Genomic DNA, 22887 nt, shown 5'->3' with positions numbered 1-22887 from the left:
CTATCTTCTGAAATTTTAAACGTATCCAAAAATAAATGCATATCATTTATGAGCAATGTGATTTAACGTAAAGTAAGGTAAAGTAAAATGTAGTAGCCAAAATATTACATTGTTCTTTCTTTGAACTTACGGTTTCAGTGAAATTAAAAGAATTTTTTTGTGCGTCCCCCACTAACAAAAGGCTGTAAACCTATAGTACATTAATACTGTGGGCGATCTATGGATTTTTTAAATTTATTTTTTATTCGTTACATAGTCAGGAAACTCTGCTAGAGAGACCAAACATGAAAATTTTACAAGCCACTTCATGCTTCCAATAAGAGGGTAGTTGGTCTCACACCGAGGAAATGAAATTCATCTGCCCACCTATTCCCACGGCGGGATCAGAACTCGTTGCCATTTGAATGATACGTGTATGGTATAACCAGGGCCGGCGGAAGGGGGCATGCAGAGCATGCGGTGCATGCGGGCGCCGCTACGATGGGGGCGCCGCCGCCAGGGAACGGTTCATAAGTTACTTTTTAAGAAACAAAATTTTTATCATAAAAACAAAAAATTCTTATAATGATCAATATTAAAATAAATAAGGCCGTATACACCGAATAAAAATTGAAAAAAAATGTATATTGCCGCCTCTTTGATCAGCCGGCTGTTTACAATTTTGCAGCTAGAGCAGGCTAAATGCTTGCCTGCAGAATGTTGTGTCTACTGCAGTCTATCTAAAGTGAAACGGTGAACAGTTTTTATGCGCAGAAACGAATTTTAGTACAAAACATTTGTTGCTAGTTAACCAGTCATATGGTATGCATCTCAGTAGGCTACTGACAGTAGCGCAGTGCGGACTATTATTTCGTCTCTGTGTCGTGTTGTGTAATAATTTCTTGTGGGTATAAAATAGAAATGGAATCAAAAATTTTAAAAAAAAGTTATCCGGTGCACAAAATCATAAGCGTCATGCTGCGAAAGAAGCAGATATTAAGAAACAAACTGGGGCTCTTAATAAATTTGTTAAAATATTAAAATATTCTGAAGCAGATTGTAACCAACTCGATACATCAGAAATCAGAGTTGAAGAACCGTGCCCATCATCCAGTTTGCATGAAGGTACTATTGCAACTATTGAACAAGATAATTGAACATGATTTAAGTGAAAAATAGTTAGGATTTAGTCAACTACAACAAGATTTAGTTGTAGTTGACCACGAAACTAACACATTGTTAGTCTCTGTGAATTTAGAAGATCCAGGTGAACGGGGAAATATTGATGAAAAATTACGAGTTGTTTTAATTGTAATGGGGCCTGTTCAAAATAAAAATATAACATATCCCAGAGATATATATGGTCGTAAATTTGACGACACGTATTATAATAGAAAAATGGAAAAACGGGAGCTCGTGCCAAGAACATGGCTCATTTATTCCGAAACTTTAAATTCTGTTTTTTGCTTTTGTTGCAAACTTGTCGCACCTACTGAATCAACTGAATCACCCACTGAATCTTGTAGAAGGTTATAACGATTGGAGAAATGTAAGTACAACTTTACATAGACATGAGACTAGTTTAACTCACATGAAAAATTTCTTAAAATGGAAGGAACTTGATAAAAATTAAAAAAAAAAAAAAACTACTATTGATTTCCAGACTCAAAGCATGTATGAAATGAAAAAGAAACATTGGACGAGTGTTTTAGAACGCTTGATTGAAATTATAAAATTCCTTGATAGCCGAAATTTAGCTTTTCGCGGATCATCTGATAAATTATATGAAAGAAATAACAACAATTTTTTAAAATTAGTCGAACTGTTTGGGAAGTTTGATCCCGTTATGGAAAATCATGTTGAAAGGGCCCTACAACGAAACAACAGAGTACACTATTTGAGTAAATACAGTCAAAATGAAATATTGGAAACTTTAAGTAACGCAATCAGGGATACAATTTTATTATCAATTCGAAAATATAAATATTATTCCATAATTTTAGACTGCACACCTGATGCAAGTAAAACAGAACAAATGACCATTATTATTCGCTTTGTTTCCTGTGACAATGGAATTGTCAAGATCAGGGAAAACGTTTTAGGTTTTGCAGATATATCAGATTTCACAGGACGTGGTTTATGTGCAACAATAATGGAAAAACTTGAAAAATGGAACATTCCCATTGAAGACATGCGAGGTCAAGGGTATGACAATGGGGCAAATATGGGCTCCAAAATTTGCTTTTGAACAAAAATCCTCTAGCTTTTTACGTGCCATGTGCTGCTTATACTCTAAATTTAATCATTAACGATGCAGCCAAAGTGAATGCAGATACAATTAATTTCTTTGCAATTATTCAAGAAATGTACAATTCTTTTCATTCTCTTACAAACGTTGGGCAATCCTTTTAAAGTTCGTAAAAAAAATTAACATTGAAACAACCATCAGAAACGCGATGGGAAAGTAAAATGAATGCAATCCGCTCTCTACGATATCAGTTAGGAGAAATTTATGATGCACTTTTTGAAATTTTAAATAATGAAAATTTTAATAAAGAAATTCAGCATGAAGCACAATTATGTGCTAAAATAAAGGACTACAAATTTATTTGCTCTCTTATAACTGGGCATGATTTACTTAACAGAATATACCCTGTGAGTAAAATGCTTCAAGACAAAAATATGAAGATTACACTTGCTTTAGAATCTATCGAAAACTTAAAAATATTCTTACAAGAGTATCGATCAGATACAAATTTTAAAGAAGTTCTAAAAACGGCAAAATACCTGAGTGAAGAGGTGGATGGAGAACAAGAATTTAAAACTGGTACGGAAGTTCGACGACGAAAGAAGAAACGACAATTTGACTACGAGCATCATGACGAAACGCCACAATCGCCAGAAGATAAATTTAGAGTGAATGTGTTTTATACACTTCTAGACGTTGCAATGTGTTCGTTAATAGAACGTTTTGAACAACTAAAAAAATATTATGATAATTTCAATTTCTTGTATAGATTATTACAAATTAATAACGAAGATTTCCGAAAAATTTGTGACGATTTAGAGATTCTCTTGAAAGACTGCAACAATAAAAACGTAAATGCAATAGAACTATATGACGAGTTATGTGCTTTCCGGGATATTTTTCGGAAGGATAATTTAAATATTCAAAAGCCCTTTCGATATTCTTAATTTTATTGTGTTCAATAATTTATCTTTCCCTAACTTTTCAATTGCTTTAAGAATACTATTAACCTTAATTGTTAGTGTAGCGAGCGGTGAACGTTCCTTTTCCAAGTTGAAATTGATTAAAACCTACTTAAGAACAAGTATGTCACAAAAAAGGCTTGTTAGTTTGGCGTTAAAAGCTATTGAAAATGATATATGTGCGAAATTAGACCATTATTTCTAATTTTTTGAATATGAAATCAAAAACCTTAAAATTTTAATAAAAAACTTTCTAGGATATTTATGTAATTTAATTTATTTTCTGTTATTCTGTAAAGATGTTATTTTTTGAATACTTATATTAAATGTTCTAATTATTTCTGAATTCTTTTCTTATTTTCTCATCTATCTTGAGTTTCTTTTATTTTTCTAAAAGATAGTTCCACTTATAAAAATTATTACAAGTTACTAAGAATTTAGTAACTTGTAAAATGCAAGAATTTTTTAAACTTTAGTTCAAATAAATTTTAACAAAATTAAAATTCATTTTAATTTTGTTAGCGATTCGGGTCGGTGAGAAGGCTATAATCCCTGTATCATTATATTCAACAATTAAAGTGAAGTGGCTTTATCAAAATTTGCTTTAACTTTTGAGAATTTTTTGAATATACGGATTTTTAACGATTATCCTGCCTAGTCAACACTTCCGGTTCGTTACATTTAGCGAACCAACGTGTGGCTGTTCTGTCAAAATTTATTTAAGAAATTTCAAATAATTTAAATTTTTATTATCGTAAAAGAACCACACACTCCCGGATCGTTACAGGGGCGCTTAGATAGAAATTGCATGCGGGCGTCAAAGACCCTAGCGCCGGCTCTGGTTATAACCCCTTTTCCAACCAAACCCGCAAAGGCTTTGATTATGAGATCTTCATGTATGAGAGCCAGATAATTAAAAACCTGATTTTTTCCGGAGGGGGATCTTTTTCCTAAGATCTACTAACGCTGCAAGTAGTTGAAAAGAGGCACAGCAAACGATAGTATTTAGGCTGTGACTAGAATTAAGTTTGTGCAGTTTATCTTTTTTTTTTTTTTTTGGTCTATCACCATGAAATTTAGCAGCAGGCTTCTTCAATCTATTCTTTAGTTTATTATTCGCTATAAAAACACAACAAATAAAAAATGTTTGCAGGCATCATCCATTTTACTGACACCATTCATTATTAAAATAACGGAACTTAGACGACCCATTCTGGCATATTGTATATCAATTTGTATTGCTTAATTATACAACTAAACTATTGTATAATTCCTCTAATTAAAAGGATTTGACAAATTTTAGCAGTGATCTGAATATACCAAATTTCATCAAATTCCATTAAGCCAGAGAGGAATCATTGTTATTATGATTATTCTGCCACTAAAATAAAACAGTCCAATCGTTAAAGAGAATTATCATTTTTCTAATGCCTCATTTATTCCTGTTGTCAGTCGTTACATTCAGATATTAAGAAAGCATGCTTTGTGAAAAATCATTTGATTCATGTACTGAAATAACAAATTGCATCATTTCAACAAATTATCATGATCAATAATATTTTAATGATTTTTAAGACTTTAATCTTCGATGAGTCCTTGGATTCCTTGGAGGTGTCATAATAATATTCTCATATCACTAATCAGAAGAAATGATGAAATTTCGTAGTATCATTTATTTGAAACTCTGCTTGCCACCATAATTGCACAATGTCTTGAAAAAATTATAATTTGAGTTAAAGTGTGTTCGTATTATTTCAAACTTGGAAAAATAGGAACTTGAATGAAAACGAAGTAACATTGATCGAATACACTCATTGTGTGCAGTAACACATTTTGTAGCATAACACTAGGAAATTGTTGGGTTTAAATTTTTATTTAAATTCAACGTTCGTTTAAGATATGACATTTTTGAAAGATAAAATAAGGCTCATAATATCAAAGTTTGCTAAGTACTAAGGAAACTGAATGTTTACAGAAATTTAGAATTTACTAACGTTATTTTTAAAATTCAGAAATTTACATTCCGAACAATAACTGAGTTAGTGTTTTAATAACTCTTTTAATAACAAACAACAACTCTTTTATCCTAAAGATAACCTTTTCCTTCCTCCGCACTTTCTTGTCACGCTAAGATTTTGAGATACAGCCAAATTTGAGAGAAATCAGTTCTGCAAAAGGAAGCGATTCCCCTGATTTTCATTATGAGATATTACTTATTTCAAAGATGGCATTGATAGTTTATTATTATTATTATTATTATTATTATTATTATTATTATTATTATTATCATCATCATCATCATCATTATTATCATCATCATCATCATCTTCAACAATTTATAAGGTTCTTTTGTGAGATCACATCAGATACCCACGCAACTCAACAACCTACCAAGAAAGTTAAAACACGTAGATAACTACAGAACATTAAAACACGAACTCTGGAAAATATACCAACAAAGTTAAGAAACCATTAACACTAATATATACATAATAAATCACTAGCATCCAATGATTATTCTACACCCCATACATAAACAGTAGCAACAACACAAATAGTGAAGGCTAAATCCCACTCTCTTCATAAAAGCTAACCCAAGCTTCGAAGTAGGTGGGATTAACTTGCCTCACTCATCTACAAGTAATCCTTATAAGCAGATGCAGAAATTTGTATTCACTCTTTCTCAAACTTTAAAAATAAAAAATAAAAAATATATATAAATAAAAATTAATGAGAAATAATAATTGTAATTATTACTATTATTATTTGTTATTATTACAAATGAGAAATAATAAAATGTTAAAAAAAATTTTTTTAAATTTTAATTAATAATTAAAAACATCTGTAATAATCATCATTATGAATATTATAATAATATACGTTATAAACAGTTATTGTTATTATTATTTTAAAAAAAACTTTATGTACGAGAAAGTATTTGTTATGCATAATTGTGTTCATATAATGTATGTAATTTATCTAAAAAAAAATGTAATTTTTATATTTTTCTTAATTTCTATAATTTCATAATGTAATTATTATATGTATGCAAGACATAATAAAGTGTTAAAAAATTATTATTATTATTATTATTATTATTATTATTATTATTATTATTATTATTATTTCGCTCTAATTATTTCGGTAACTTCCATTGAGTGGGTAATTACTATCATAATGAACTTTCACGTTATTTACACTCCCTGCATTCACATTGCACTCCAGCAATGCATTCCACTCACCAACAACTGTATTAATATGGTGGAATCCTTAAATAACTTCAAAGTTTCTATCATATCTCCTATTCACCAAACTCTGTAATAAACTTTCCCTCAACTGCTCTTCATAACCAACACTCCAGAGTCCTCATATCATTTTGGTCATCCGTCTTTGTACCTCTCTGGTGTTTCCACACCACAATGAAATCCACGCTTCCAATAATCCATGTATGGTCGGGCCAATGCCTTATACACAGACACCACCACCTCTTTAGTCTTAACATGTCAATGCATTTTTTTATCATAGCACACGAATACAATGTGCAGTCTTTACAACACTTGCGATATGCCCTCGGAATTTCAATCCACTGTCTACCATCACTACGAGATCGCGAATCTCATTCACTTCCTCAAGTACAGCTCCACCAATACAATACGTAGCCTTATATATCTCTGTATCTCAAAGTGTAACACTTGCATTTATTGATATTAAAACTGTATCCAGGCTCCCCCACTCATTTGTCCAATCTAAAAGGCTATTCAAATCTCCTGTAAAGAATTAACATCAGCACTACTCCTGATAATTCTACTTAACCTTAGCATTTGCAAACATTTGAAGATCCCCCGTCCGTCCACATGAAATGACATGAATAAATAAGTTAAACAGTAGGGGGGATCCAAGGACAGAACCCTAAGACACAATGCTGGTCACCTTCTTTCCTGAGACTGCTCCATCGCACACATCTTGCTGCTATACAGAGTGATTCAGAACTCTTGGGCCAAACTTTAAGGCTTGATAGAACACACCTAAACAAGCATTTTTCGTCATACAGTGCATAGTCCGAACTCAGGCAGTGAAGCGCTAGAGAGCGCTTTCCAGTGAACACATAAGCGCTAGTTTTTGAATTCGTCGTTATTTCTACCGTGGAGTGCAAAAAGGATGGATTCTTTCACAAGTCAGGAGAAGGCTGACATGCATTTCATTTACGGAGCTGCGGACGGGAATGCGAGGGAAGCTCAAAGACTGCACCGAGAGCGCTTTCCGACCAGACGCGTGCCTGATCGTAAAACCGTTCAGCGATTGCACCGGTATCTGTGCGAAATGGGCTCCTTTTTCAGCGGCATGCAGGATACGGGCCGTGCAAGGAGTGTGAGACGCCACGTGTTACAGAGGAAATTCTACGTAGGGTTGCAGATCGTCTCGAATGTAACACGCGAGCAATTTCCCATGCAGTATGTGTCCCAATCGACGGTGTGGCGAGTTCTACGAGACGAATGATTACACCCCCTGCCATGCACAGATGGTGCATGCCTTGAAACCTGCAGATTACCGGCCTCGTGTGGATCTTGCACAGTAGTTCCTGCAGCAGACTGCAGTGCAGCTGGACTTTGATGCACATGTCTTATTCACTGACGAATGCAGCTTTACACGTGAGGGCATTTTTAATACCGACAATTATCATGTGTGAGCGAGCAGAAATCCACACGCCACAAGTCCACATTTCTCCATAAATGTTTGAGCTGGAATTCTATATGACCATTTGATTCGCCCATACCTTCTGCCAGCACTGAATGGGAGAACGTACCTCGTATTTTTACAAGAGGTCAGAATTACTGAACCCTGTCCCAGCAAACATTCAAACACATATGTGGTTCCAACACGACGGAGCGCCACCCCATTTCAAGGTGGATGTGCGGAACATCTTGGATGCAATATTTCCAGGATGATGAATTGGTCGGGGTGGTCCCATCGCTTGGCAGTCACGATCGCCCGATCTCTCATGTCTGGACTTTTTCCTATGGGGCCATATGAAAAGACTGATCTACGATAGTCCCATCGATTCCAATGAGGACCTTATTGCCAGGAGCCGCTGTACGAGAAATGTCTGGTGTTTTCGCCAATGTACGCAAATCACTACGTCGAAGGTGTGAAGCCTGCATTAATGTTGGCGGTAGCTCTTTTGAGCAGTTTCTGTAATTTGTTCATTAAATTCTTTAATTTATGTTCTGTAATTTCTGCAATTGTTTCAAATCTCCTCTGTCATTCTTGTGTTTCTTCATTTCCTGACACAGTAGTTGCTAACCCCTAGCGTGTTAGCAACTACTGTGTAGAACACACCTAAAGTGCTTGTTTGTTTAGGTGTGGTCTACGGTGTTCCACCCCTTAAAGTTTGGCCCAAGAGTTCTAAATCACCCTGTATTTCAGAAAACCAATCCTTATACAATCTAACCAAATCTGTTATCTGATGTCATCTTCTGCATCTTATACACCAATCTGTCATGTGGTAATCAACCAAATTCCCTTGCATAGTCCAACAAAATCACTGTATATATGAACCTCTCTTATCCGACACATTAGCCGCCTTATCATAAAATGTAAGCAGATTGCTGAAGCAAGACCTTCCTCTTCACAAACCTATGCTGACCATTTATAGAGAATCTTATTTCCACCAACGCAATCATGTATTCTATTCCTAACCAATTTTTCCAACACTTTGACCACAACTGCAGATATGCAGACTTGTCTATAATTGGAAACTTCTGTCCCAGAAGCATGCTTGTAGAGAGGTATTATTTTGCCTTCTTTCCACTCCTTATAATCTTTCATGCAAAACCTTCATTAAATAACCAGATCAAAGACATGGCTAACTCTTTTGCACATTCTTTAAAAATATGTGGCAATATGTTATCCATTCCCTCAGCCTTATTAACATCTGACTCACGCAACACTTGCTACACCTCTGATTCTTTCATCTTTAATTCTCCTAATCCTGCCTCCCTTCTACATGTTGCATAGCATCATTCGCATCACTATGATATACACTGGTGAATTGTTCATTAAATAATTCCACTATATCATTTGCTGTGATTACTCTGCTACCATAATTATCCACCAGTGTCATAATTATTTAATTATGACCACCAATAATTATGGCCACCTGCCATAATTATTTTTCATCTTGCTTGCCACATAACAGAAAAATTCCCTTGGATTATCTTTGACCTGACTGGCCAATCTCCTCTCATATTCTACTTTTTCTTTATTTAACCATGCTTGCCATTTATCTGGCCTGCAGTTTATATTCTTCATGCATCTGTTCACTACAAACTACATTATATCTTCTCTATAACAACTTCTTATGTAACACTGCTTGCTTGATTTCACTGTTCATCCTACTCTATTTATTCGCTTAACTCTCGGTATGCAGTTATGCATTGCATGTGTTAGATATTGCTTTATCATTTCCCGTGCACTGTCAACATCTTTTCTGCACAATTCATCAACCAAATTTATTGATGCTGGTTGTCTACGGAGATTCTCATAACCATCTATCTTATAGTTCCACATACAGACATTCTTGGTAACAACTTTTTACTTTTTACCTCATCATACCTCTAACATGAATAAATTTTGTGTTGTTAGATAGTTATCGCATAGAATCTTGACAAATTCCCTCTCCTTGTTGCCATACACTATCTCTTCTTTAAAATCCACATTTCTATAATTAAAATCTCCCAATAGGATCAACTTCCTTTTACTTGCTCAACTAATTTGTTTAAACATTTCACAATCGGTGCTCTCCACATTCCCTGGCTTATAAAACATGCTATGAAATATACAATTCTGTTAATCTCAATTTCATACCAAATAGCTTCAAAATATTCATAAGAACAACTACAGTAGTGAATAAATTAATCCGAAAAAGCAGAATTTTCGTCAAGTTTTTGGTTTGGTTTTTGGGTCAGATCACAATAATTTTTGTTCTGATTTTGATTTACTGTTTTTAGTTTTGGTTTTAGTTCACTAATTTGGTTGAGTGCTGCGTGTTTTGGCTTTTTAACTGTCTCTACGATGTTTATTAGTAGTGTTGTGCATTTTAATAGTGTAAACAAGTTGCAATTCGTAGTCCTTTATTCATTTTGTGTAGCTACAAAATGGATACATCTCCAAGAAAGCGTTCAAAAATAAGTACTCTTTCTCAGCACGTATTCATGACTCAAAGGCAAATTGCAAAAGGCAAATGCAATAAGTGTGGTCGGGCCCGGCGCGAGGCAGGGGCGCAATGGGAGAATGCCGCAGGCGGAAAACTTAGAGTTTATGTTACAATTATACTGGAGACATAAAAAATGTTTAAAAAAATATTAAATTTATATATACATATTTATAAAGATAATTATATTTTATTCTAATTATATAAGCTCAAAATAATTATTTTTATTTTGATAATCCCTGGGACCAGTAACATCGACAGAGTGTAGTATAGAGGCAGCCTGCCTCGTGGCTCTTCTTAACACTCGGGCGCTCGCATCTGATCTGACAGATACATGCTAATTGTTCGCATGAATATTCTTTAACCTATCTATTGTATAGGTTGAAGGTCATGAGTAGCTGCGCGTGAGTATATTACGAGTGCTATTTTGTACTTTTGTTGCAGTCAGTTTGGTTTAACACGTGTTATGCAAAGATTTGTAATATTTGACCCTGCAGAGGTCCCGGCAGATCTGACAGATAATTGCTAATTGACATAGGTATTTTATTGTATAGGTTAAAGGTCATGACTAGCTGCGCGTGGGTATGTTACGAGTGATATTCGGCACTTTTTCTCTTTTTTGCCATCAGTTTGGTTGAACACGTTTTTTTTTTTTTTTTGTAAAGGTTTGTGATATTTGATAGTAAATTGTATCTGAGAGATACCGAGAAATTCGATGTCAGTATAGCTCATAAATATAAATATAAATGGTCAGATTATTCATATGCTGAACAACAATGTGAAAATACGGCGCAGAATATTTATTAGAAATCTCGTAAGGAAGTTAGTGTCAGAACAAATAAAAAGGCGTTCAGAAATCTCTACAGGTGTGAATAGGCCTTTACACCTGAAACTTCATCAATTTCAGACACAATTTGAAGGAAATTCTAATGACGACATGGATACGGCTCCCTCGACAAACAGAAAAAGAAAAATGCATTTTTGAAAATTATGGAGACAACTACCGTGTTTGAATAAAAACTTTAGTTTAATATAACTAAAATCTACATTCGACGTTTCGCCGTTTATGTCAAGGTCATCTTCTGGAGCATACAACTATACACAGAAAACAAGCTACACTACAATCAAACTGGTTTGTTAAAGACACTGACCAACCGCTATAACAATTGTTGGCCTGACCTCTGGTGAAAAAAAAAAAAAAGAAAAAAGAAAAAAATAAATAAAAAAGGGGGGGGGGAAAGAAAATTATACATCAACGCTAGAGTCCTATTATTAGTGTTATCTGTTGGTTGTAGAAATACATTGGGCACAACAACAAGTATCTATCTACATACATAAATTAACATCATGTACATTCCAGCCAGTTGGTATGGAATGGTTTCTAATACTAGCTGAATATTGGCTAGAGTCCTGACTTATGCTGGATCTTATATATTAGGTAGGCTGAATGTGTGCCATCCAGATCCTTGGAATTTTCATGCCATCTTTGTTGTTGATATTTGGGTGGTTTATCAGGATTTCGCAGGCTTCCTTAAATTTCTTTTCGTACCAGGTTTTTGTGCGGTGTAAAGAGCAGGTGCTTTTCCAGTTGATTTGGTGTAAGGTGTTGAGTGCGTGGTCTGAGAGGCCTGCTTCACCATAATGGTTATATTTAATGTCTCTAATGTGTTCTTTCTTGCGTATAGGGATTGTCCGTCCTGTTTCACCAATCTATGGTAAGTTACATATGCAGCGGGTGCAATAGACTCCAGGATGTGCTAATGGGAGGAGAGGATCCTTAGAGGAGTTGAATATGGCTTTAAGTTTAGTGGGAGGTTTAAAAGTGGCATTGAGGTTATAATGTTGTAGGAGTCTGTTGATTTTTTCCGATAACCCTTTAATGTATGGGATGGCTATGGTTTTACTGTAATCTAGATTCGTTTTTGTTGTTGTTTTATTGAGTATTTTATTAACAGTATTTTTGTTATAGCCATTATTTATGAATGTGTCGCTGATGATTTTTAGTTCTTGTTTCAGGGCTTGCTGGTTAGAGAAAATTGTTGTAGCTCTGTTTTTAAGGGTGTTAATGACTCCATATTTTTGTGATGGGTGGTGGTATGAATTAGCATGTATGTATTGGCCAGTGTGTGTGTCGGTTTTCGGTAGACCGTGAAGGATAGACTGCCTGAAGGAAGACGTGTGACTAGTGTGTCTAGGAACGGGAGCAAATTTTGGTTTTCGATTTCGATGGTGAATCAAGGGCCCTTTGAGCAAAGGGCCCTTGATTCCGCCACGCTAAGACCGACCGTCTGGTTTAGATACGTTGACGACGTGTTCGCGATCTGGCCGCACGGGCGACAAACTCTAAACACATTCCTTAGCCACCTGAACAAACAACACGAACGCATACAATACACCATCGAAATCGAAAACCAAAATTCGCTCCCGTTCCTAGACACACTAGTCACATCTTCCTTCAGGCAGTCTATCCTTCACGGTCTACCGAAAACCGACACACACACACACTGGCCAATACATACATGCTAATTCATACCACCACCCATCACAAAAGTATGGAGTCATTAACACCCTTAAAAACAGAGCTACAACAATTTTCTCTAACCAGCAAGCCCTGAAACAAGAACTAAAAATCATCAGCGACACATTCATAAATAATGGCTATAACAAAAATACTATTAATAAAATACTCCATAAAACAACAACAAAAACGAATCTAGATTACAGTAAAACCATAGCCATCCCATACATTAAAGTGTTATCGGAAAAAATCAACAGAATCCTACAACATTATAACCTCAATGCCACCTTTAAACCACCCACTAAACTTAAAACCATATTCAACTCCTCTAAGGATCCTCTCCTCCTATTAGCACATCCTGGAGTCTATTGCATCCGCTGCACCTGTAACTTACCGTACATTGGTGAAACAGGACGGACAATCCCTATACGCAAGACAGAACACATTAGACACATTAAATATAAGCATTATGGTGAAGCAGGCCTCTCAGACCACGCACTCAACACCTTACACCAAATCAACTGGAAAAGCACCTGCTCTTTACACCGTACAAAAACCTGGTACGAAAGGAAATTTAAGGAAGCCTGCGAAATCCTGATAAACCGCTCAAATATCAACAACAAAGATGGCTGGCATGAAAATTCCAAGGATCTGGATGGCACACATTCAGCCTACCTAATATATAAGAACCAGCATAAGTCAGGACTCTAGCCAATCTTCAGCTAGTATTAGAAACCATTCCACCAACTGGCTGGAATGTACATGATGTTAATTTATGTATATAGATACTTGTTGTTGTGCCCAATGTATTTCTACAACCAACAGATAACACTAATAATAGGACTCTAGCGTTGATGTATAATTTTCTTCTTTTTTTTTCTTTTTTTTTTTCACCAGAGGTCAGGCCAACAATTGTTGTAGCGGTTGGTCAGTGTCTTTAACAAACCAGTTTGATTGTAGTGTAGCTTGTTTTCTGTGTATAGTTGTATGCTCCAGAAGATGACCTTGACATAAAGGGCGAAACGTCGACTGTGCATTTTAGTTATATTAAACTAAAGTTTTTATTCAAACAAGGTAGTTGTCTCCATAATTTTCAAAAATGCATTCGGATCACCATGTAAGCTTAATAGAAAGGAGAAAAAGAAAAAGATGTTTTATGTGCTATGCATCCACAACGAGTCGCTTATCAAAATATTTTTGCAAGCATTGTAAAAAGTATTATGCTTTCAACATAGTAATATTGTTTACGATGACTGTTATGACAGTTTTGTAAATCCAACTATTGAAGATTTTGATTAATTAATGTTAAATGCATTTTATTTAATTTTATTTTCTTTCATTATCGATGTTTTTGAGTTATTTTGTAACAAAAATGTTTATTCTTTATATTTCTTTGTTTCAATAATTTGTAGATTGTAATTGAAAATAAATAAACAATCATGTATTACTGAAATAGAGATCCAAAGGTTTATTTATCATACATGTCCTCTAGAACAGCGCTTCCCAAACTGTGGGCCGCGGTCCCCCAAGGGAACCGCGGCCCACAGTTGAGGGATCCGTGAAATAATGAAAACAAATTTTAAATGTTTTAAGACTAAGTAGTTCTTTTTTTTTTTTAATCTTAAAAGAAACGCATTTAATTTTTATTATTTATTATTTCTTTAATGTTTTTTTTTATATTTTAATGGAAAAAATCACACATTGGTGTTCGTTCACAAATTTTGCTTCCTGCGTATTTCGGCGCTTAATGAATATTAGTAAATATATGCTTATTCATATAAGTTTCATTTCAAAGGTATTGATTAGAAGCACAAAAGAAGCTTACAAACGCAAAATCTTGAATATAAACGGTATTGAATATAAATACGATAAATATTATAATAATATATGTCTGTATTACGATTTTTTTTCGATGGGGGGGGGGCCGTGAAATATTTTAATTTTTCCAAAGGAGAGGGGGGGGGGCCTTTATATCCATAAGTTTTGAAAGCACTGCTCTAGAAGATGTGCTTTACATTTATGGAAAATACTAAGGAAAGTGGTCTGGGGCTTGCTCAACCTTTACTACGAGTTGCCCATAAGGCACTACTTATGCTTGCATCCGCAGAAACTTTGAGTTTTTATATATTCGGCACAAAACTCTTGTAGTTTCTATATTCAGCTATGAAATAATGTTGGATTCAATATTCACTTAATTTATACCATCATGTATTATATTTGCATGTTTTTTCTTTATGTTTTTTGCATTTTAGCACATACAAGTAATGAATGTATCTCTCAGATATACCGCGTCGTACGCTGCAAAATTACCGCTGCGAGCTCATGAGTGTTAATAAGGGCACTCGTTCAAACGTATTACGGCAACAATATTTTACAAAAATACAGTATTTAGTTTACTAAATAAAAAAAAGGCGCCATTTCTCATTGACCGTTAAATATGTGCTTATTATATTTTATTAATAAAAAAATTATAGTCATACATACTAAAACTAAACATTTTAGAACCCACTTATTAGATACTGAAGGAAACAACCCATAAAGTATCATACGATGTGAATCTCATAAACTTTTATAGTCTATATATATTAAATTATATTATGCATGAATTCTCCTCGCTCTCTGCAGTAAACAATATGTCCTCCACAACAGCAACTATATTGCAGAAACACAAAAACAATTACTTTTATTATGTCACTGAATAAGGTTCACAGACATCTGCAGACTGTGTAATATATTTCTCAACAAATAGTGCAATTACAGACAACTGAGAATATAAACACTAACTAATGAATTACATTTCCCCTCCAAAAGAAACTGCTATATAGACCCAAGCAAAACCACATGTTGCCGATGCAACAAGTGGTTTTGCTTGGGTTTTGCAACAAAAGGTTTTTCTTGACACTACCCCGACATGAACGTGTTAAAACTAAGAAATATATAGTGAATATATTTCAGATATTATGGAAATCGGTTTAAGAGAATTAGCATTTCCATTCAATTTTTGCTTTTTGTTTGGGTCGCGCGATCTTTTGTTAATACCGCACCCATCATATGCACTTCTTAATAGCTGCTTTTTCTCTATTGGCCTACAATCGCACACACATCTTTCACTTCTCATTAGTAATTTGTCAAGGATTGTTCATTACGTATCTCAAGTCTTAAATTACTGGTAATTTTTGTTTGATATAATGGGAAAGAAGATGTCTCTATTTGGGTAGATAATTTTGACGTTGCGCACAAGGAACTGTTCTCGAGGACAGAAGAAGTGATGGAGAATAGAAGCTTCTTGGTAAGTCATACCCATTTTCAGTTGTTTTTTTTTTTCTGAAAACTTTAGTTTCCGAAAATCCCCGCATATATCTCGCACCACGATTTTTTAGCTTTAATTTTGGGAAAAAAGTGCGAGTTATATTCGAGTAAATACGGTAATTTTTTAGCTTTCATCTTAAGTATGGATCATTCGTTAAATACAGGATTTATAAAACGCACAAAAGAGAGCAATATAGCAGATATAGAAATAAGCAATTTCACTCCTCTCATTGATGATAAATTATTTATATTAAGTAAAAATGTATAGTATCTTTAAAAATTTTGTTCTATTAAAAATAAATCTTTTTTTGTTTAAATGTACATCTAAATTCAAATTAAACAGACATTTACAATGAAATATATTATTATTATTATTATTATTATTATTATTATTATTATTATTTTGATAAAGGTATTTTGATAAGGTACTTGGTAATAATGAAAATTAAAGAAGGGGTACACGGATATCTGAAGTTTCAGAAACACTGATCTATCCAAATATTTAGTCTGAAACATAGGTGTATATTACGCTGTTCGTTTTCTTAAATTCTGCTTCAAATTTTGATAGACGAAACAGCGTGATATGCACTTATATTTTTTTCAGCGTCATTTCAATTTTGAATGTGAAACATATTGAGTGTATTGTGTATTCTGTGTTTAAGTGACAATTTTTGACTTTGTTTTTAATTGTGTACTTATTTTTGATTTTTGATAGACAAATAAAATTTTAAAGATAATAGTTTATAAATTATAAACATAGTTCGATAGGACTTAAAACGGTCTCGCCTACTCCCTATATATACGGGAATAAAAAGGCGTTAGCTGATTTTTTTTTTTTTTTTTATTATAAACATATTAATCAGAGACGCATTTTGCTAAAATGCCAAAATCGCTCGTGGCAGCATACTTTACATCTTACATTGCCCTCAATAATTATAGTTAACCTTTAATTATCAAATTTTCAAATTATTGTATAAATTAATTATTTATAGTAAAAATATGTAGAAGGCAACTGTTTTAAATGGATTTTTTAAAATAAGATTTAATTGTTTTAAAACTCTTAAAAATAATAAATTAACTCAAATTAATAATTAATAGAAATAGAATAATTTATCAATAGGAAATTTATTGTCATTTAGATCAGTAATTTGAAAAAGTTACCGGGAGCTACTTTTCTCAAAAGGAAAAGAGAAAAGGAAGAGCAAGTAAAGAAAGCAACAAGCGATATAAGGAGATTTGGAATTTATGTGAGCAAGATGTGCTCACCTTGCTCATACAAAGGGAGTCAGGAGCAGGTTTTTTGCATGGAGAGTGGTGAGTGATTGGAATACATTGCCTGAGAGTGTGGTGAGCGCAGAGATAGTAAATACAGTATATTTAAGGCCCGGTATGATAAGCTATGTGTATAATAGTAGACCTCCTACAATGAGTCTTTGACTCCATGAAGGTTTTTATAATAATAATAATTATTATTATTATTATAAATCTTTCACATATCCGCAAAGTTTTCTTACATGCCAGTTCGCTCTCCCTGTATTAATGTGTATTATATTATTAGCTTTCTGAATGAATTTTAAGTGGTTTTGTTACCTCGTATTTATAAAGGTAAGTTTGTAGGTAAATATGTGATTTATCTTAGTAATGATTTTTTAAATAAATTGTTCATTTCATTTTCTTTGTAGCTATAGCCGTGTTGTTTTTAACTTGTTATTTTACGAACTCTTGCATATATTTGAAATTGTGCCCATTGACTACTATATTGAGTTTTACGTTAATATTAAACAAGGTAATTTTCAATTTTATTTTGCTAATTTATTTGTTTTCTTAATGCAGTAAAATCGGATAAAAATTATTTTGTAAAGGGGCTAGACTTGGCAAATGACGATTCAATTCTAAATTTTTTACTTTGTTTTGGGCCTATACTTTATGAAAAATAAATAAAGTTTTTTATGATTTCAGAAACAGACAAAAATAGCAGACCAGAGAAACAAAATGAAAACTATTTCTGGTCATCAATACAGAAAAATACGAGCAGAACGAGAAGTTATTCGAGCAAGAAAATCAATTGCGGAAATTTTTAAAATTCTCAGAAACAAGAGTCAGTGAAAGCGACGTTCCTGTGGAATCCCCCACTGACAATGAGTCTGAAAATTCGAATTTGTGTTTAGATGATAATCAGGCTCTTGAGAAACATCCAATAACTTCGTCTTCAAATACAAATACCTCAACAATAAATTACGAGCTTTTTGATGATCCAGCTTTATGGCCAAACTTGTCCAATTCAATAATTGATATATTAGTAAAACGAGGTACTCCTGCTGAATCAAAAGAGACTTTTTTTCCACGCCATGAACATAATAGAAGTTTTCATGTATCGCATTATAATAGGATTTTGAGTAACGGAGAAACCATTAAAAGATCTTGGTTAATTTACTCAAGTTCAAAAAATGTAGTATTTTGTTTCTGCTGCAAATTATTTTCTAATATTCGAACTATGAACTTAATTTCGGAAGGAAATAACGATTGGAAACACATGTCCCAAGTTCTTCAGCGCCACGAAAAATCTCAAGAACATTTTAATAATTTTGAAAAATGGGTTGATTTGGAAAAGCGTTTAAAAAATGAAACTACAATTGATCACTATCAGCTAAAATTACTCAAAAAAGAACAAGAACACTGGTTACATGTTTTAAAACGCATAATATCGGTTATTAAATTTCTTGCAAAAGAAAACATTGCGTTCAGAGGAAGTTCAGATACTCTATATACAAATAATAATGGAAAATCTTTGAAACTGATTGAATTATTCGCCGAATTTGACAGCGTATTACAAAAACATGTAGAACGCATAAAAAAACAATGGAATTCACGTTCATTATTTAGGGAAATGTATACAAAACGAAATCATTAATATATTGAGTAAAGAAATTAAAAAAAAAAAATTGTATCTAAAAGAATGAATGCTAAGTATTTTTCAATAATTGTTGATTGCACCACTGATATTTCGTGGCAGGAGCAAATGTCCTTAATTTTAAGATATGTTTCTATAAAAGAAAAAAATGAAAATACCCAAGATATTATACAAATAGAGGAAAGATTTCTAGATTTTATTAAAATTAATAATACAATAGGAAGTGGTATGACTGAAGTAATTTTAAAATTATTAGAAGAAAAACACTTAAATATTCAAAATATCCGTGGCCAGGGTCAGGGATATGACAACGGGTCAAATATGAAGGGGAAGAATGCAAGGGTACAAGCACTTTTAAGGAACAAAAATCTTAGAGCATTTTTTGTTCGTGTTGTACGCATTCCTTGAACTTGGTATTGAGCGATGCAGCAAGCTACAATGTAGATACAATTTTATTTTTTGACATTATTCAGACAATCGATAATTTCTTTTCTACATCAAGTCATCGATGGGAAGTTATTCTAAACCATATCCAAAATTTTACTTTAAAACCTTTATGCACGACGAGATGGAGAAAGTCGCGTTGAAGCTGTAAAAGCAATACGAAATCAAGTAAAAGAAATACATGAAGCTTTAATTTTCATTACAGAAGATGACTGCTTAATTGGGCAACAAGGCATTAAAACAAAATTGGAAGCTAGTTTGTTAGCAAAAAAATTAATACTTTCAAATTTATATTTGGCACATTTGTTTGGTATGGCATTCTAACTGAAGCCAATGCATCTAGCAAACAATTGCAAAATATCTCTTGCAATATTATGGAAGCCTTGAAATCATTAGATGTCACGAAAAAATTCTTGACGTCATACAGAAGCGAAAATAATTTTTTGAAAGTTAAGCACCAAGCCCATAACTTTGCTCTAAATATTGGGTTAAATGCTGATTTCCCAACTAACGACACCACACGAACTCGACATGTAAAAACTCAATTCGATTATGAATGTCCTGACGAATCAATTACTAATTTTGAACGACAGTTTCAAATTAATTTTTTAAACGTAATTCTTGATGCAGCAATAACATCAATTACTGAGAGATTTGAACAGCTAAATAAATATGAATCAATTTTTGGGTTTCTCTTTAACATTGGTAACTTAAAATTTCATAATGATACAGTAAAAAAAGCTTGTTTCTACTTAGAATCTGTCTGATGGTGATCAAAAAGATACTTCAGCATTAGATTTATTAGATGAATTAAAGATATTGTCTCGGAGGATATCAAATAATTATTCTCCCAAAGAAGTATTAAATTATATTTGTGCAAATAACTGCATAAGTCTTTTTCTAATGTGTACACATCACTACGAATTCCTTTAACAATCCCAACTACAGTTGCCTGTGCAGAGCGCAGTTTTTCTAAATTAAGACTTATTAAAAATTATTTGAGGTCCACAATGTCCCAAGAGAGATCAGATCTAGAAGAAGTAGTAAAGTCTTTTGCCGAAATTAGACTAGAAAGGTTTCTTTTTTAAAAAATAATTAAAACTGTTAATTCTTGATTTAGATTTTTTCATATTTGTTATATTTAACGTGATTTATGTAGTATTTATAAATTGTGTTAAATTGTGTTAAAATTATGTACTCATTATATAATAAACAAAAAATATTTTATTTATTTATTAGTATTATTTATTTATTCACTATATATATATATATATATATATATATATACATATATATACTCATTGTAAAGGTGGGTAAAGCTCTGATCACTATTCTTAGTATTTTCCCATAATGTAAAGCACATCTCACTAAAAGATGTATACTGCAATACATTATGGGTGGGGTCACTACCCAGACCGGTTTCAACATTTTTGAGGTCTCTTCAGTGAGTAGCTAGACCCTAAATACCAAGGTTTTAATTACATATATACATACATACATACATATATCAAAAAAAAAAAAAAAATCAGCTAACGCCTATTTGTTCCCGTATACGGGAGTACGCCAGGCCATTTAGCCCTATCTAACTTTTGGAGAGTGAGTGGGCAGTTCAATCTCCACAGCTACCAATCAGAGATAGATGGCCCAAGGCTATCACTAATTAAGCGGTACACAGTGAAGAGAGACGGCTCAAATGTGCCGCCATCTCGTGGTCCCTAACCCTAACACAACATATTTAATGTCTGAAATAATGTGGGTTCGACAGTCGATTTTCTTGAGTTTACGGGACGAAAAACCCGAGTTTCCGGGAGAAAAAACCCGCTAGCCCGTGCCAGAGATCGACTAACTCGGGAACCGGTCGAAAAAAGGCTTAGAAAAATTTCTTCTAGTCGTTGACAAGATTTGAACCACCAAATTCTTTCTTCGTGCGGTCAAGCGCCATAGAGTGCAAACGCCACTTCTACTGAGCTACACAGGCTCTTACATATATATATATATAATTTTTATATATACATATACAATTTCGACCAAAGGGCGGGAAAAAAAAAAATCTTGCCCACACTCACAAATTTGCTCGGGCCGGCGCTGAGTGTGGTGTTGGTTTGGGTACTGCTAATGCGATTTTAAAGAGGTTTAGGGAGCCAGGTACCATTTCTCCTAACAGAAAACGAAATTATGGGCGAAAAATGAAAATTACACTTACTCAAGATCGTTAACTAGTTAAGAAAAGCAAATTGAATCCAAGATTGTCTGCTGTAGACTCAATAGAGATTGGAAGCTAGTGGGAATAATGTTTCTGACATGACAGGCCGTCGAAGATTGTTGGAAGCAGGGGCTGCCCACAGACCAAGAATGAAACAACTCTTGACGGGCTATGCAGAAAAAGAGGTTCCAGTGGGCAAACATGTACAAAGATTGAACTGTTGAGAAGTCGAAGAAGGTCATATTCTTAGATGAGAGAGCTATTTCCAAGGAGAACAAGTACGCTATGTTCGCAACTCAGCAGCTGAGAAGACTTCTCCCGCAAATCATTACCTGCTCCTAAACACCCAGCTAAAAAGATGTTATGAGGTTGTTTTACACATAATGGTCCAGAATAACTTGTGCCTGTTGATGGTAAGATGAACAGTAACCAATACATCAAAATGTTGGACAAAAGAGTGGACAGATTCAGAAAGACAAAGAACTCATCTTCGAACAGGATTTTGTTCATTCCACACTTCAAAAAAAGTGAAACAGTTCCTTAAAATTCACAACATCCAATTGCTTCAGTGGCCAGGTAAGATATAGAGTCTATTGACTTTATCCAATAGGAAATTTATAGTGAAAAAGAGACTTGGAAATTTAAACTGTGATACAAAGGATAATTTAATACAATCCATTTTAAAAGTATGGTTTCGAGATGCAGAAATAAGAAAAATGTGTTCTATATTGGTAGAGTCAATGCCTAACCGAATTAATGAACTTATTGGGAACAGAAGAGCACATCTCAATTATTAGGTAAAATTGGAATTTAATTTTTGTACTTATTTTCTTGCGAAATTAGAATTTTTCTTTAAAATGTGAGTGTACGGAATAATTTGTTCGCTACTGTATTTTCAACTTCCACACTTGAAGGATACAATTCCTCTGCTATCATTAGAAGTACTCCATCTTCTCCTCTTTACCTTCCTATTCTCATGGAAAATTCTATATCTTACCATTTCTTGTCCTGTGAGTCAACCAAGTTTCACTTATACCAATTATCTTTGGCATAATGGTTCGATAAATTCTATAAATTCTACAAACTCAGAACCTTCATTTCTG

At 33.6% G+C, this 22887-nt stretch overlaps 1 long non-coding RNA gene across 1 annotated transcript in view; it reads right to left on the bottom strand.

The window, feature by feature from the left end:
- LOC150108669 (uncharacterized) overlaps positions 1-22887 on the bottom strand; it is a 114957-nt gene that overhangs the window by 65263 nt on the left and 26807 nt on the right. The window lies entirely within an intron of this gene.

Source organism: Typopeltis vanoorti, chromosome 3 (genome assembly GCF_054136105.1).
Source record: "Typopeltis vanoorti isolate ZY-2024b chromosome 3, IOZ_Tvanoo_1.0, whole genome shotgun sequence".
NCBI lineage: Eukaryota > Metazoa > Arthropoda > Arachnida > Uropygi > Thelyphonidae > Typopeltis > Typopeltis vanoorti.
Note: the sequence above shows the minus strand (reverse complement) of the source record. Positions and strands in the feature narration are given on the sequence as shown.